Raw genomic sequence first — 18385 nt, 5'->3', positions numbered from 1 at the left:
AAGATAAAGAAGAAGAAGCTACCAAGGAAGATAAAGAAGATGATGAGGAGATTGATCCTATGAAGTTAGCAGCCATAGTCATTGCCTCACTTCCTCACTCTCCAAGAAAACCATTAGCTACATCAAGCTCAGAGACAACTTCAACAAGTTTGATTGTGACCACAATAGATACATTAAATGTCCAATCACTCTTCAATCCATCACAACTTAGCACATCATTGATAGAAGTGTCTACCACTCCATCTACTGAGCTATAGCCTCCCTCTTCTTCAACTCCTAAGTTAGCATCATCAATAATGAGTATAGTATGTTCTACATTTTTTTATTCTTCTATAGTAAGTACAATTTTGGATACTTTTATAAGTACTTCAATTTTTGATTCAGTAAGCACTCTAGTTAGTATTCCATCTATTGGCACTATATCAATTTTTACTACTAGTCCTACTATCTCTGCTATTGTTTCTATTCTAGATTCAAAAGCATTAAGTACAAGGACAGTTGAACCTAAGGCTCAATCGAGTACAATATTTTTGAGTAGAGGTAAGGAGATAGAGGATGATATAAACCTAGATGAGGAGATTGAGATTCCAAAATGGGATTTTGATAATATCACTATGGATCAAATGCACATAGCTGGTCAACTCCTCTGAAAGAAGGCAAAGAAAAAGAAATTGAGAGAGGAGAGAGATAGAGAATATAAAATCATAGATGATGCCAAGAATATTTTGATTAAGGCTATAGGTGTTGAAGTTGATACTTCTCAATGCATTTTGTTTCAATTAGAAGAAGTAGTCCAAAGGTTTAATGAGGACTCTAGTGGTCAAGAAAATTTTATTGAGAAAGTAGAAAAGAAATTTGATAATAAAGTGCTTGAGCACATTGCTCAGCAAATAGCTATCCAACAAGTAGAGCTTTAATCAATTTTGACCAACCTTGAAACCTCTTGCACAAATGTGCCAACACTTTTTGGAAAGTTATGTAATGTTACTGCGTTTACAAAGGAAAAAAAGAGAAAATTGACAAAGATTGATGAGGATCTAAAGGCTAGTGCATAGTAGTTGCAACTTGACCCTAGTTCAAGCTTTGCACATCATATGAAAATCATATTCTTGTCAGATATGTAGGTAGAGTTGTTGAGAGAAGAAGCAAGGATCTAATCTACACTAATAGATATTCAAAATATGATCCTTCCCATCATGGATACAATGCAAAAGCATATTATTTATTCAAAAACATTGATCCATGACAACAACTTCTCCATAATAGATCGCATGATAGAAATATCTATAGAAGTGAAAGTTGCTCTACATATGTGCAAAGTTTTACAAGAGAATTGGGATAAGACTCTAGCACTCATACTCAAGGTACATTCTAGTTTTGTTTCTTATATTGGTGGCTGCATGTAAATAAGTTTTGAATAAATCTTTGGCATTATTGTCAAAAAGGGGAAGAGACACTTAATGTGCTATATGGGAGAGACTCTAGTTATGCTATGTATATTGTATGGGGGAGAATCATGCAAAGGAGAAAATTTATAAAGAAGAGAATTTGCAGACATAGTATACGATATATACTTACAAAGACAAATTTTGAAAAATCTCAAAAATAGTATACCATATTGAGCCAATATCACATTGTGATGTATATAAATTTTTGCTAATAAGTGTTTTTATCACTAATTCCAAAGGGAGATATTGTTGACATTTATTCAAGTTTTTTATTAGTGACAACACTTATTCAAATTTTGTTTGGCTGCCGAGCTTATTAAGTAGTCTATAGTGTTTTTTGTGTAATTCAATAGTCACCGAGCTTTATAGTTCCTACCAAGCATTCTAGTGGTTACCAAGGGAATACAATTAGTGTGAAGTGCAATAGTTCAAACTAAGAAAAATCAAGTAGTGTGAAGTCTAGTAGTTCAACTGAAGCATTTCAATGGTTACCAAGCTTTGCAGTTTGTACTAAGCTAGTAGTTCATTTGAAGAAAAGTTAGTGTTAACCAAGCTATGTGATGATTAGTGTTTACTAAGTACAATCATGGTAAATGAGTAATTTAGTTTATACCAAGTTACACAGTAACTATTGAGTCACCAGTGTAGACCAAGTTTGAGACTACTCTAAGATGATTAGTATGGACCGAGCTTCTACTTCTACTGAATGCATGACAATGCCAAGTAGTGATAGTGGACACCAAGTATCAAAACTTCATCAAGTCAGTCTTCAGAACCCGAGTGTCTTCATTTTGGGCCAACTTTTTAATATTGGTGTTAAATTTTATATTGGCCAACTTTGTAATTATTTAAATTGGATTGATATATATGTAATGTATTATATCATATCCAAGTGTGGAATAGTATGAATATGTGATAGTAATGTGTAATAGAAGCATGAAAATGTGAATCAACAATAGACAAAGTATATTGAATACAATAAAAAAAAAGGAGCACCAAAGTCATATCCATCACATAAAGGTGATCAGCACTTCAAAAAATCTCTATAAACAATCCAGTTGTAAGTTAGAGATCTACTATTTCATCCTAATAGGTGAACTAGTCCAAATCCTTTAACAAGGTAGACTTAATAGTCTTTTCTTAAATCTCTTAACAGAGTGCATACTTCATTATATGTTTGTAAATCCTCTAACAAGGTGGACCTAGCAGTCCTAATTGCTCCTAATAGGGTAGATCATCAGAAGTGGTCATTGTAAGCCTTAATAGGCCAACTTTATGCTACAGTATTGAAGTTTTGTGGGCATCATCCCCACCCCAATTTTACTTTCTATTTGGAAGGTTTCTAGGTCACCAAATCATTGTGTTCAAGTGTTATGAATGTTTTATGGTTTTAGTTTCTCATGCATGCAGTTAGATTTGATTTGATGAACTAAATGGTAATTGGATTATTGCAATTAAGATCTAAATTTGGTAAAGTTTTTGAGATTACTAATTCACCCCTCCCCTCTTAGTAACCTAGCTAGTCTTGAATATCTCCAAAAGAAGTTATCAATAGCAATTATTTTTAGAATGGGAATCATACTAAAGAGAAAAGATTCAATCCTAGAGCAGAAGAAAAAGTTGAGTTGAAGACTCCTGAATAGAATCACATTGTAGAGAGAAGAAATAGGTCAATAACAGAAACAACAAGAGCTATGTTAGCTGAGAATGTTGTATCCAAGGCATTCTAGAGAGAAGCTATGAATATAGAAGTCTATACTATGAACAGAGTGCAAGTCAGGAAAGACACAAACAAGACCCCTTATGAACTTTGGTTTGTTCACACACCTACAATTAAGTATTTTGGAATCTTTGGCAATAAGTGTTATATCAAAAGAGATGATGATATTGGTAACTGTGATGCTATAAGTGATGAAGGTATGTTTCTTGGTTATTCATTAAAAAGTAAGGCTTATAGATGTTATAATTTGAGAACTATGACTATTAAGGAAAGTGCAAATGTAAGAGTTGATCAGAAATCCAGGATACAAGAAAGACTAGTTGATTACAATTTAGATGATGATGTTGTTACTATACCAAGGAATGATGAAGTATTCCTTGATACTAACAATTACTTGTAGAATGAAGGAGACCTAAGATTGGAACAAATCTTAGAACCTTCAGCAGAGCCAAGAGTTGAGATAAAAACTCCTACTTTGGGTAAGAGTATGACAAAGAATCATCCACCTGAGTAGATCATTGGAAGAAAAGATAAATGTGTGATGAAAAGAAGGAGAATCCATGAAGAACTATGTTTGATATCTCAAGTTAAACCTAATAATGCAAATGAAGCATGTAAAGATGACTATTGGAAGCAAGCCATGAAAGAGCAATTGGATCAAATAGTAAAGAATGGGACATGGGAATTGGTCCCCAAACAAGAATGTGATAGGAACTAAATGGGTATTTAGGAAAAAGATGAATGAACAAGGAAAAGGTGTAAGGAATAAGGCAAGAATTGTATGTCAAGGTTAGTCACAACAAGAAGGAATAGACTATGATGAAACCTATGCTCCTATGGTAAGAATAGAAGCAATAAGATTATTCTTAGCATATGTAGCATATAAGAAATTCAAAGTATATCAAATGGATGTCAAGTCATCATTTCTTAATGAAGAACTTGAAGAAGAGGTATACATAGAATGGCATGAATGTTGTCCTTTGATAGATTACAAAGGCATAGTATGCAGATTAAAGGAAGAATTGTATGGTTTGAAGAAAGCAACTAGAACTTGGTATGCAAGGTTAGACACACATTTGACAAAGCTTGGATATAGAAAAGGTATAGAAGATAGTAATCTCCATTGGAAAGAAATTGATGATGGATTAATGATTTTTCAAATATTTGTTGATGATATCATATTTGGAGGAAATGATTATGAAAGTGACAAGTTTGTAGAAGAAATGAAGAAGGAATTTGAAATGAGCATGATGGGAGAAATGAAATATGTTCTAGGATTACAAATTGTGTAGGACAAAGAAGGAATTTTTTTTTCTCAAACTAAGTATTTGAAAGATTTACTAAAAATGTTTGGTTTGGAAACATGTAAACTCATTGGAACACCTATGGTAACTAGATACAAGTTATTTACAAAGGACAAGACACCTATTATTAAGTAGAAGAAGTATAGCTCTATAATCAGAGGATTGCAATATCTAACTTCCACAAGGCTAAATATAGAAAATATAGAAAATATAGTTGGAATTGTTGTAAGATTCCAAGCTAATCCCAAAGAAGCACATTATAGAGTAGTCAAAAGGATATTTAGATACTTGAAAGGAACACTAGAGTTTGGATTGTGGTATGATAGATCTAATGATTACACTCTATATGCTTATATTGATGCTGATTGGGTAGATAGTATGGATGATAGAAAGAGCACTGGTGGTTGAGCCTTCTTTCTTGGAGGAAGATTGGTTTCTTGGCTAAGAAAAAAGAAAGATTGTACCTCACAAAGTATAGTGGAAGCAAGATATGTTATAGTAGCAAACAATTGTAATCAAGTCATTTGGATGAAGTAGATGCTGAAGGATATAAGTATAGAATTTAGTGAACCTGTTGTTATACATTGTGACAACACAAGCACAGTAAATATGTCTTAGAATCCAGTGTTTCATTCTCATACCAAAAAAATTTCTATCAAGTATCACATGTTGAGAGAGAAATTTGCAAAAAAGGAAATTAGATTGGAGTATGTGAGCACTAAAGAGAAGATTGTAGATATTTTCACTAAGCCTCTTCCCAAAGAGACTTTTGAGTATTTGTGAGGTATGTTAGGGTTATGCCCCTTTCTACATTAGAGTAGATGATGCAAGATTGCATTAGTATAGTGTAACATAGAACTATTGTTTGTCTGGACTAAATGTTGATGCTTCCTGTATGGTGGAGTATTTGTGATGGATATAATCATCTAGGACTCTTGTTGGATGTTATTTTTTAATAGTGTCTTTGGACACTTGAGCTAGTCAAAAATAGTTGTTGTAGACTTTGATGGTTGCTAAAACCTTTGGCATTGATGTCAATGGGGGAGAAGTACAACATGAAAAAAAAGTAAAACAAGTACAACATGTTCAAAAAATTAGTTGGAAAGAAGTACAATAGGAAAAGTAAAGAATGGAAAAATAGTTTGATGTAAAGCACATTAAGGTATATTACCACAGAGAATAATTAGTGAAGAGGATTTGAAAAGAAAGGTTAATAGTCTTTTAACATTTGTATTCTTGGAACTAGATGTTTTTCATCTATGTTGCTATCAATGCCAAAGGGAGAGATTGTTCAAAGCATGAATGCTAATGATATTCCTGTGGAAGAGTATTGTAGAAACATGATTAGATCATTATCATGATGATACGCTACATTCATGATTGTGTTTTTCATTAATTTCAACATAGTAGTTTTTCATGGTACCTGACCAAAGAATAATGGTAAAGATCAAGTTGGTATGAACAAATCATTGAGTACTTTTAGTAGCGTGGTCAAATAGATATTATACTATGTGTCTAGTATATGTAGCTAATATCAAAAGCATAAGATATTAATTTTCGAAGAAGTTATGCATGTTTTGGTGAAGACTATTCTGAGATGGAGTTATAAAAGTTATATCTCTTAGAAAAGTTGTTATTCTGAGAAGCCAAAGTTAAAGATGTGAAGAAGACATGTTGATGATAATGTGGCTAAGCTCCCTCATCATAAGATTACATGTATGGAAATTTATTCAAGTTGCAAGGAAAAAGATTAGTCTTATCACTAAGTGTGATGTGTTCTTAATGTGGTCCTATAATAATTAATTGAGAAGGTGTAATAGCTAACTTAGGGAAAGATTTTATGGATACGGTATAAAGGAAGGACATTTTCCTTTATCATGATGAGGAATATAAGGAAGAATGTGAATGATTGTAAGAATCACAAAGGGAAAAATGAAAAGATAAGTAGAGTAGAGAAGAAGAGAAGAAAATTTCATTGTCAAGGTTTTATTGTGTGATCCAATGTTGGATACTTGGATCCAAGGTTCGTGACCTAGTCTACAAGGTCTGATAGTGATTGGTCTAGTTGATAGGATAGAGGAAAGAAGTTAAAGTATAGTACACACAATTATTTTGCAAGGAATACTTGAGAGATTAGTTAGACAGTGAGTTTAGTGGTCTTGCCCTATAATCTAATTGGATAGTGGGTCCTTCTATCTTCTACAACTCCTAATAGGGTTGGAATATTATACCAAGGATTCAAAGTCTCCTAATAGAGATAGATGTGTACTATATGTTGTAATAGACTCGTAATAGGGTCCATCCTCTAACAAGGAATATTTATATTGGTACATAATCTTGTGGGCATCATTCCCACCAGGGTGTTCCCTCTAATCAAGAGTTTCTATAGTTGACATATCTAGTGCAATTGTCTATGTGCATCTTGTTATGATTGTTGTTTACTTTGGTTGAATGGATAAGATTATTTAAGGTTAATAAATGTTTTAATTATTGGATAACTAATTCACCCCCCTCCCACCCTGAGTTATTTTGATGTACTATTATTTCTAACAGTTATGTCATGCAACCAATCATTTTGACCTTCATTTTCTATCAGTTTCTCACCTTGAATTAAGAGGGAAACCTCTTCATGTGTCTCAAAAGATAAGGCCATCTATTCACATAGTCCCTTTCCTCTTACAAGCTTGGTGATCTTGATGTAAATTTCATATTTCATGAATCTAGTGATCCATCCACCTCATTTTTCATTTATGTCCTTGTTTAATAGGAATTCCTTTAGACTTGCATGTGGGACAAAGAACTAGACTTTGTTATGAGAAAGAAGATGTCTAATTTTCTTGAGAGCCCTTACAATAGTGAGGACTTTCTTCTCTACATAACTATATATTTCCTCATAATCCTTAAGCCCTTCACTAAAAAAATAAATGAGTTGTTACAAATTTTCATCATTCAATTGTATAAGGAGACATGGAATACTTGAGTCTCCTCCAAGAGAATAGAGGATGAAATCTATGTCAAACTTGGGGTTGACAAGAGTGAGAGCTGATGCAATTGATTTCTTGAGCTCTTCAAAAATAGCCTTCCCTTCTTTATTCCAAGTGAACATCAAATTCTTCTTCAATATAGTTGTGAGATTTTTCGCCATGAAAGAAAGATTAGGGATGACCCTTCTTACAAAGTTAATCCTACCAAAAAAGCTCTACAGTCTTTTCTATGGCTAGGAAGTGAGAGAGAGAATTTCTTCTTCTCTCTTTGGGTCTCTTTTTAGCCCAATTCTTGATACAATGTGTCCTAAGAGCCTTCCTTAATTAGTGGCAAACATACGCTTCTTTGGATTTAGAGACACACCATATTCTCTACATCTAATGAATCCCTATCTCAAATTATCAAAGTGATCTATTGCATTCTTTGAGAAGACAATTATATCATCAAGATATACTAGTACAAAAGTTTCTAGCACACATTTGAAATCCATCTCCATTTCTTTTTGAATTGCAACACCTACATTGGTTAGTCCAAATGTCATTTTACAATAAGAATAGGTAACCCACTTGGTAGTGAATGATGTCTAATATTTCTCTGACTCTTAGGCTCACACTTAATTGTAGCCTAAAAAACCATCTAAGAAAGAAAATCTTTCTGAACCACTAACTTTGGATAGGCTTTTCTCCATAGAAGGAAGAGGATGGTGATATTTAAGAGAAGCCTTATTAAGGTCCCTAAAATCTACATGTAGTTTAATTTCTCCACTTTTCTTCCTAATAGGAACAAGGTTAGTAACCCATGAGGAGTTCTTGATAGGGAAAATAATGTTAGCCTCTATGAGCTTTGACAACTGTTTTCTCATTAATGGTTCAATCTTAGGGTTAACTAGCCTCTATTTTTGTGTAACAAGTTTGGTATTATCATTTAAATATATGGCATGCTGAAATAAGCTTGTGTCAAAACCCTTCAAGTCTTCATATGTCGAAGAAATAAAACCATTGAATTCTTGATATAATTTTATGAAAAATTATTGTTCTGTATCAATACATACCTTTCCCAATTGAGAGTCTTTCCATCAACAATGGTGACAGGTGTGTAGTCATCCTTCCTTGAAGTTAGATTTGAACCTTTGCCTCTTGCTTGATCATCAGAGTTAAATATGCCCTCCATGGTGACTAGACCTTTAGGAAATTTGTTGGAGTTTAGGTTCATAATATGGTCCCCATACTAACTTTGTAGCTTGGATGGATTTCTAGCAGAGAATTCTACTTTAGTTTTCAATAAATTGACAATTTACACATTAGAATCAAACACTTGCCAATTTGTGCAATTATTTGGGACAACAGGCCTTACAAAAATTTTGATTTTTTGTTTCTTTTTATCAGCAACATGCTCTAGTATGTCACGATGAACACTAATGATTGATATCCTATCAGCATGTTTATTTTTATTTCTTGGGACACTCTAAATATTGAAAGCCTGAAAACCTTCAAGCAGATCCTAGACTCTATGCTTGTATTATTTGAGAAGGTTATTCTTTGTGACATTCTAATTTCTGACTTGATTTACAAATAACTCACTATCCCCAAATACCCTTAAGATCTTGATACCTCTCCTTCATGCAAGTTGGAGACCTTGGATCAGAGCCTCATACTCTACCACATTATTAGTATAGTTGAACTAGAGCCTATAAGAGAAATATTATTTCTCCAATTTAGGGGAAATTAGCATGACACCAACACGTAAGCCATTTTTGTTCCTTGAGCCATCAAAGAACATATTCCACAATTCACTTGTATTTTATTTTTCCTTTATAAGATTGGGAATAAGAGAATTCTCATCAAATATGTAATAGGTTTGAAGACTTGTCTCCTTAGCTTCTTGTATTGGGTCAAATTGATAAGCAATGACCCATTCATCCTAGAGATAATTAGGCATCTCTACCAAAGAAGTAGTTGACTCGTGTGCTATTTCTTCCTCGTCTATCTCATGAATTTTACAATTCATATTTATAGGGCTAGGAGTATAGGTCTCTATATGATTGAGTGCTAAAGGTTCTACCCTTAAAGAAGCCCTTATCCCCTATCTTTTCCTAAAGATCATATAGGACTAATCTGTTGCAATATGATCACCTATTTGTCTAGTGAAATCTTTAGAAAGATAGATGGCAAAATATGGATGAACCTCAACTACTGATATAACTTGAGATAGTATAACCAAGGCATGCATGCAATGCCATTTCTACATTTTTTAAGACTCCTAATGTCTTGACATAGCTACCATCTAATTGGAGTACATCCCTAACCATTGGCTCATATTTAATACCAAGGAGGTCAACTATACATCTAGGCATTACATAACTACTAGCTCTAGAATCTATCATGCAATTATGAACTATCTTGTCCCCTATAATCAAAGAGACATAAAAAGGAGGAAGCTTATTTTTCTCACTTGTTTCTCCTTCTTTTTTTGGCTACACCAGAATTGTTACATCACTTAGGGTGGTTGACTAACTTTTCACCCCTGTGGTTTCTAACTCCTACTATAGTAGTCTATTTTGTGATAACATAGAGGCATTTACATCCCACATAGACACATTAATCATGGTCTTTTTCATCTAATCTGCTACATTGATAGGAGTGCCAAATATTTTAATTGGAGCCTTAGGAACTACATGGGTTGATGATTGAATATGAGTAGCCTGAGATTTAGTAGATTTTCCTTTATTTGTGTCTTGCTTTTCTTGGGGAGTGATCTTTGGTTGTGCACTCATCTCTAGCATATGAGGAGTAGTACCTCAAGTTAAAGCTTGATTTTGTGAAGGAGGTATAACATCCTCAGTAGCTCTTCTTTTACTTCTAGTATTATGAAATTTGGCATCATGATTGGTATGAAAATTCTCTTCTAGTTGATGATTTATGAAAGAATAATCACCTTGCTACTATATATGAGAAGTATTATAACATTGATGAGCACTACATTGTTGTTCTACTGCTTGACCTTGTGTAGTTAATGCTTGGGATGATTCTTCCTTATAGCACATACAATACTCATAGGAGTAATTGCAAGAAGGAAAAAATCTTTCTCTTAAGCTAGGTTATTCTGGGGAACTAATGCCTTATTTGAATTTGTGCTTGTGTTAATAGTAGCATTACCTATAGGTCTATTCTAGTTGTGTGGAGCATAACCCTAACCTAGATTTGGCGGTCTGTTATATGTGGGGCCTTGATAATGAGGTTGGAAAGGTCTAGCATATAAAGTCATCAACTTTTTGTTCATCTTTTGTACCATTGAGAAGTTGTCTCCAACCTCTTTTCTAGGTTATAACTTTGGTCTTACAACTTCTTTTCCATATCTATACTCTGATCCTAAAGCCTTTTATCCATATTTTGAATCATCATCTGCATCATAGCCTTAATTTTATCCATCCCACACAAAGATTTAAAGGAAATTGGGCTATAATGATAGGTTGGATTGTAGATGTGGTAGGCATGGCAGCTATTATATATTTATGATTGGGCACATTAGGAAAGAAAGACATTGGAGACCTTTGAGCTAACTTTTCCCCTTGAATAAGGATATTTTCTACTTTTATGGCAATTTTGTAGGCAACTGGTAAAGTATGCCCTCCCATGGAGTGTAAGGTAGTAGCAATACCACTATTAAAAGCCCTAAGATAATGCAAGAAAGAATTACCAGGAGTAGGCTTCACTTTAGTATGTATTCTATCCCATATATTTTGAAATCTATCATGTATTCATAATGTGCCCTTTTAATGGTAGCTAGCTTCTCTAAATGTGATAAATGACCACTCTCATCTTCAAAGTTCTCACAAAGCCTTTCTCCTAGCTCATCCTAGTTAGTAATAGAATTATGAGGCAATGCTATATAAAATCTTAAGGCTTTCCCTTTTAAAGATGAAGATAGAAGCCTAACAACAATATCGTCTTTTGTAATGCCATCTATATTACAAATATTTGAGACTTCTTGAATGTGCTCTGTAGGGGATATGGAAGTTTCACCAGTAAAATTAGGTAATATTTTAAGTGTGGCAACTAGAATATCATGTCTTTGGGATAGAATGAGAGGACTCCCACCATTGATGGTAGCAAAATCATGAGCTCTAGGTTGCGCCATGTGGAATAATGATCTAGGTTGTGACCTATCAATAAGAGGGGTAGAGAGAGATCTTGCAAGTGTATATACTACTACTACACTCCTAACTAGTGATAGAGATAATATATTTCTCTTTCTTCCAGTGTTTGAAAATGAGAGCTCAATATATTGAAAGTTACCTTGTGTGAGCTTTGGGCATGAATCACAACAATTATGGTCTAAAACCAAGATGTAGAAGTAGAGTAGAGTTACCAAGTTCTTGAAAGTTAGCCTCTTAAAGGGATGGAATGCTAAGAACAACACTATCTCCTCAATATTACTTTTAAGTTCTTCTCTTTAACACCAATAAACATAGAATTCTTTAATATGAGTCCCATAGGGCATGCCAAAAATTGCTGACATGAAATTTTGCACCCTTTCCTGAAGTTTTTTTTAACCTAAAGGCAACCTTGTGTCACATGGAAACAATCTCGAAAGTGTGGGACTTTGCAATTAGAGATTGAGTCCTTAGAGAAGACCATCTTCCTTACTATAAGGGTGCACCTAACTATTCTTGAGAGGAAAACTAAGGAATTCATGAAAGAAACCTACCTATTCTAATCTAGAGGGGGTAATACACCAAATAGTATTTTTCAATATTATCTTTTCCTAGGGGACCAAAACACATCAATATAATCCTTAGATACACAGATTTTATCTTAACCTTAACCCAACAATCACACATTGATTAGAAACCAATGAGATGGTATATCAATATAAGGAAAGAAAATGTTGCATGATACATTAATGGAAGAAGGGGATACAATTAAGAATCAATTCATTCCCATGCAAAAGGGGAATTATAGTATTAAAGCATAGAAAACAACTTCTATAGAATCAAACAAAAGACCAACCCTTGGAGGGATTACAAAACTTGCTTTAATAGTTGAAGCATAACTAAGAAACTTCTTCCTTAACTAACTTCAACTAATACCATTAAATTCCTAGAGAATAATCATGACTAATCGAAAGGAGATTTGATCGAGTGTGTGCCTATATATATAAAATCATGTCTTTCATACCAATTCTGACCTTAAAGAGATAGAAACTTCAGTCATAGCTACATAGCTAGATAATTAGCTAACTTAGAGTGGCAATGAAGTATCCTTTGTATAAAATAGGCATGGAAAAGATCAAAAGTAGTTGTAGATTATCAAGGAATTGGTTCACTATTAAAGAGTTGTATTAGATTAGGTTTTCATTATGCTATATTAGATATATCATTAGTTCAACTGTCAACTTGCCATGTGGCCCAATATAATCAAAACATTTTGCCACCTTTCCAGATATTCAACTATTATGTTGACTCATGCCATCACTTTGTTTCATAGCTTGACAACTCTTTTTTCTTATTAACTATGTGACCCAAAAAAATCGTGACCTTCTTCATTTTATTTTTATCACTACTTCACAATTTGTGCTCACTTTATTCCCTTAACTATTGTGACCCTATGAGAAATGGGTAAGTAGCTCTTTGCACTATCACTGTGATTTAGACTTAATAATCTCCTAACCATGTGATGGTGCAAAAATAGTTATTTCTTACTTGTCACCCCTTCATAGTTGAAAATGAACATGGCATCAAATGTTTACGACCATGTGATCAATGTTACCTTCCCTGCATGTGTTTCCTTTTCACACTATCATGAATTAATATTCTAACCTTGATGCTAACTCTACAAACATGGGATCAAGATAATCACAACATCATAGCCCAAATTGGGGTTTAGCCTTTTAACTATATGATGAGGTGACCAAAAGCTTCACCACTTCACAATCCAAATTGTGATTATCTCCTAACACCTTACGACTGAGTGAACAATGAAAGATTGCAACAATGCCAATCTAACCTAGGGTTAACCTTAATATTCTATGATGATACAAAATGCTCATTTTGGTTGTAGTTGTTTTAATATTGCATGGTCACAACTTGACTTGAAATTCATCTTCAAGGAAATGAAATTGATTGGATTGATCATCCTTCATTTGATGAGATATTCTTTATCCTTGTGATGATGAGAATAAGAGGCATACGTAGGGAGGTCCACCATTACATGTGTCTTCCTATCACATGCTCATGACCTTGACTCGTGGTTAAGCTTGACTATCTATGACTGTGTGAAAAAGGGAAGATCACAACTTTACCACTCTAAAATGTTAACCTTACAAATGAGCAATGAAGGGAATCACCACATCACTATCTTGACCTTAGATTAGGCTTAACCACCTATGATGTCATGTTGACTACTTAGTCACATCTTCACAACTTGAAACTGAATACTTTCCATTTGAGCTATGAAGCCACACCATCTTTGATCCTAACTATTTTACATGATCATAGATTAAATGATAGTTACTCCTTAACTATCTATGACTAAGCAAAGAGGGATAAGCATACCATCATATGTTGAGTCTTCATATGATTCAAAAGTCTTAAAAGACTTGGGGCTAAAAGGGAAAAGTCAAAGCCCCTTGCCATATCCCCATTGGCCTACATGGAAAAAAGAAAAGTTCAATGAACATGAAACATGGATGTCACCTTGGATAGTTGGATCTTGAAAGGGGGGGAAAAATGGTGAACAATTACATTGGGCTACAACAATTATATAAGCACACCAATAAAAATTGTGCCTTGGACATTTTTAGACATCTAAGCATCTTTAGTATTGGAAGATAATTGAATAAATTCCATATTTTGAATTTAATTTATCTATCATCCTATATATCTCTGGAAATCAAGATTATCACATTGTAAAACTTAGTTTACACAATATACTAAAACATGATATTAGTGCTTATAACAAGTGAAAAGTTTTAGAACAAGTCATAGCTAGAGATATTAATCAAACATTTTTCTTTCAATGACCTAGTTGATAATCAAGAGTATGTAATTATCTTTATAAAAGTATCATATAGACTATAAAAGTCCAATTCTCATCTTCCATTGATTTTATGGAATATTAAATTTTTTTCTAATAACCAAGTAAATGTAGCTATCTCAAATTAAGATACTATTAATGATTGCTAAATTAAGGTGGCTCTTCAGCAATACTACAAATACATCAAAAATAATTTATGTAGAGGAAAAGTATTTTTTAGATGATTTTTTTTTTTACAAAGAACGAAAAAAGACAACCCATTTTACCACATACCTTTTCTCAATAAATTCCAATCGCTCCTCCCTTTGGCTCCAACCTATTGGCTGCCCAACCTATGAAGTAATGCACATAAGCTTAACTTCTGACCAAATGATGTTGATTGAAATCATAATCTTAGACATATGTATTCTAAAAGAAAAAAGAAATAAAAGTTACTAATTAATGGAAATGGTTAATGAGGAAAGCAAAGGTTTTTTCTCTCGTGTCATTCAACTTCGTGTAGCCTGCTGACATAATGACCTTATTCATGAGTTCTTGAATTGCAAATTTGCATCCTAGATATTCATGATATATAAATTAAGGATACACAACATATATGTTTGTGACACCTAAATAGGAGGGAAAGATCCTAATTTAAACACAAGAATAGGTGGAAAGAATTGCTACAAACACCTAGCTTGTCATTCATCATGGCCTAACTCTCGGTTCTTTTGTCATTTCACCAAATCCCTATTTTTTTTACTCTACACATGCAAAGTACTTTTTCAAAGCATAAGGTACAAGTTATAACCCTACTACTTTGTGAGAAAGACAACAGATAATTAATTCACTTGAACTAAGAAACATAAATGGCTTGCAAAAATACCTCTAATTTTGATTTTCCATTTATTGCATTCTATAATTCACATTTAATTTCTAGCTAAGACTTTCATAAAAAATTTAATTCTTTTATTAAAAATTTAATATCACTTTTGTTTTAGCTTCTATATTGTCATGATCTTTCTAAAGATTCTGAAACTTTTCACTCATTTCATAGACCTCAAGTTGTAATCTTTCTCTATCTAAATTTTCTTCTTGTTTTCTTGCCTCAACTTGAATCCTGGAAAACTAAAATATTATAAATTTTGAATAAGATTAACAAGCCATGGAAACCAATATTTATGACAAAATAACCTATAGTTTTTAATGTGAATTATTCCAATTAAACATTATAAACATAAAAGATACACAATGTGATATTTGAAAATTCAAGCACACGATAAAAACAAGGAAAGATTCTTTTGATTTCAACACTTGTCCCAATTTTATCATTTAACTAAAGAGATATCAATTATTACCAATATCCACTAGTATACAAACTAGGTCATTGGAACTCAAAAAATACAACTAGTAATAGTTGTTTGGTGGAACCAACTAAACCTCAAAATAGCAATTAAAGTTGAAAAAGGAAAGTTCCAAATAAGTCCTATACCTGATCCAATTTATGTTTCTCTTCTATCTCAAAGAATTTTGTACAAAGCTCCTCCATGTCCCATTGCATTTGGGTAATGCTATCCTGCTCCAGCAAGACTGCTTGGTTCAGGGTCTCTATACTTTTATGCCTATAATTTTCAAGCTTACCATCCATGTCTTTAACCTTGGAAAGGAAAAATTTGGCAACATTATTTTTTCTAGAGCTTAACTCTGAATGAAGTACTATAAGGACTAATATGAAAATTGACCCTCCAAAATCCTTTTGGCAAAAGGGACAAAGCAAACAGTACCGTTTCTAGCTTTCTTGAAATATGATTTCACCTTTTACATTTTTATCAACTACAATATTTATAAACATTAATGTCACAATATGAGAAAGACTCATTTCAAATTAGAAGGTTATCATGGAACTTGGGTATTACCTAACTCGTTGTCATAGAGATTTCTTAGAACAGAGAGCCTAAGATAAACCAACAATTGAATGAAAGAAGTTTAAATAGTAAATAACAAAAGAATGTGAAAGAAAACACGAGTTATGCTTTGGTGAATGACTTTAAATTTATATAAATAAATAAAGTGTGAAAGAAAAGATGAGTTAGGTTTTGGTGAAGCACTTTGTAAGCTCTTAGTCACATAGAAATCCTTCTTATGAAAGTTTCTCTAGCAAATGTCATTGTAAAATTAATTCTAATAGCATCCAAATATCTTTGGACTGTTTTTGGAGTTGTTTGAAGAGACCAAGTTTTTTCCCTACACAATTCATGTCATCCAACAAATGAGATTACAAAAAATTCTATAGTCAAACCAACCATACAGTATTTGTAAGATTTTATCAATATTCATCATCCCAATATCATTTAACATCTACACTAGTTATTTAAATCAAATCAAAAGATCTCAATTTGTTCATAGTATTTTTTCTGAGGGCATCAACTATGAGAATCCAATTTACTGTAAACCACATTAGATAACATACGAAAATGAGAAGAATATATATGACTCATACTCAAGAATATTTTAGAATCATATCAGCATTTGGGAAAATCTAGAGGAGGAGGTTCTATGCTTGTCAATTTACTTTGCCCGTTCTCTAGAAGAAAAACCATGACCAATCCCCAAGTTAAATGGACATCAAGGTGGCAATGCATCAACCAAGATCCTACCCATCCAAAATAAAAATATTCAGAGTTGCAAACATTATGAAATGCTGATTATATTAATAAAATTAAAATCTAGGCTACATTCTTCAGTTCATATTAAAATAAAAGAAATGGCATTAGTGGTCATAAAAGATAAAAAGTAGAACAAGGAAACTATTAGAAATTGATAATACTTAGAGGAGGGGGGGGTAAATTAGTATTATCAATCTTTTCACCCACAACTAAATATTATTAATTACTTTACTATATGCATAAGAAAGTAAACCAATAATGTTGAACAATATAAACAACCATACACAAAGAGAGATCATAACACCATATTTTGTTAACTAGGGAAACCCTAGCCAAGGGAAAAACTTGGTGGGGATGAAACCCACTAGATGATTCACTATATAAAGAATCTAGTCAAGGATATTAACCCTATTAGGAGTCTATGATGCATGTATAGTGTCTTGAGTCCCTGTTAGGAGACTAGGCCTTGTTAGAAGCCTCAACCCTATTAGGAGTTGCTTCAACACTGTTAGGAGTTGGTAGATCATATAAAAATGTGTGCAAGAAGAACCCATTGCCCTAACATGCAACTATACAATGAGATCTTTAGGAAATAAGCATACATACAATTCTGAGATACTTGTTGTACATCTCATATATTATGATTGACAATTCTTCATACAAAAGTGATTGTGCACAACTTAATCTACATCATATCTAGCATAACAATGCTTCGCACCATATATCACAATGTCACATTCACTTGTTACTCTCATTTCACAATATCATATCAACTTTGCAATCACTGATCATACATCATTGTCATCTTATATTTCACCTTTTCTTAACTTTGCAAATGAAGTTCTCTTCTTATAGAAAATATATTATTAAATTCTTCCTTATTCAGCTAACACAACATCATTAGAGTTGGCTCATAAATAAATAATAATTAAAAAAATAAACCATATTGTTAAACACATTCTACTGATATGCTCTGTTCTATGTTATGTCATCACTGCATCACTAATTCCTTTATAAATCAAACTTGGTTGACTGTACGGACATGCACACTGGTCTACATCATCATTATGACATCATACATCTTTGGTTAACTACACAAGAGAATATTCCAAGGGAATATTTTTTTATCATCAAAACTGTCCTAGTGTTGTAACACTATCTGATACTTGGACAATTTTCTTCTCCAAATGAATAGGGCTAATCTACAAAACAAATATGTTGCCATAAATGACAACCAACTTACCTTATC

General features: G+C 33.0%; 1 pseudogene; it reads right to left on the bottom strand.

Annotated features, from left to right (window-relative positions):
• Positions 1 to 16118, bottom strand: part of LOC149558771 (putative aldo-keto reductase 2) — a 43676-nt pseudogene extending 27558 nt beyond the window's left edge.
• Positions 16119 to 18385: the final 2267 nt, after the last annotated feature.

Source organism: Cupressus sempervirens, chromosome 5, assembly GCF_028749045.1.
Source record: "Cupressus sempervirens isolate cs-2001-9-10 chromosome 5, ASM2874904v1, whole genome shotgun sequence".
Taxonomy (NCBI): Eukaryota; Viridiplantae; Streptophyta; class Pinopsida; order Cupressales; family Cupressaceae; genus Cupressus; species Cupressus sempervirens.
This window is presented reverse-complemented; position numbering and strand designations above follow the sequence as displayed.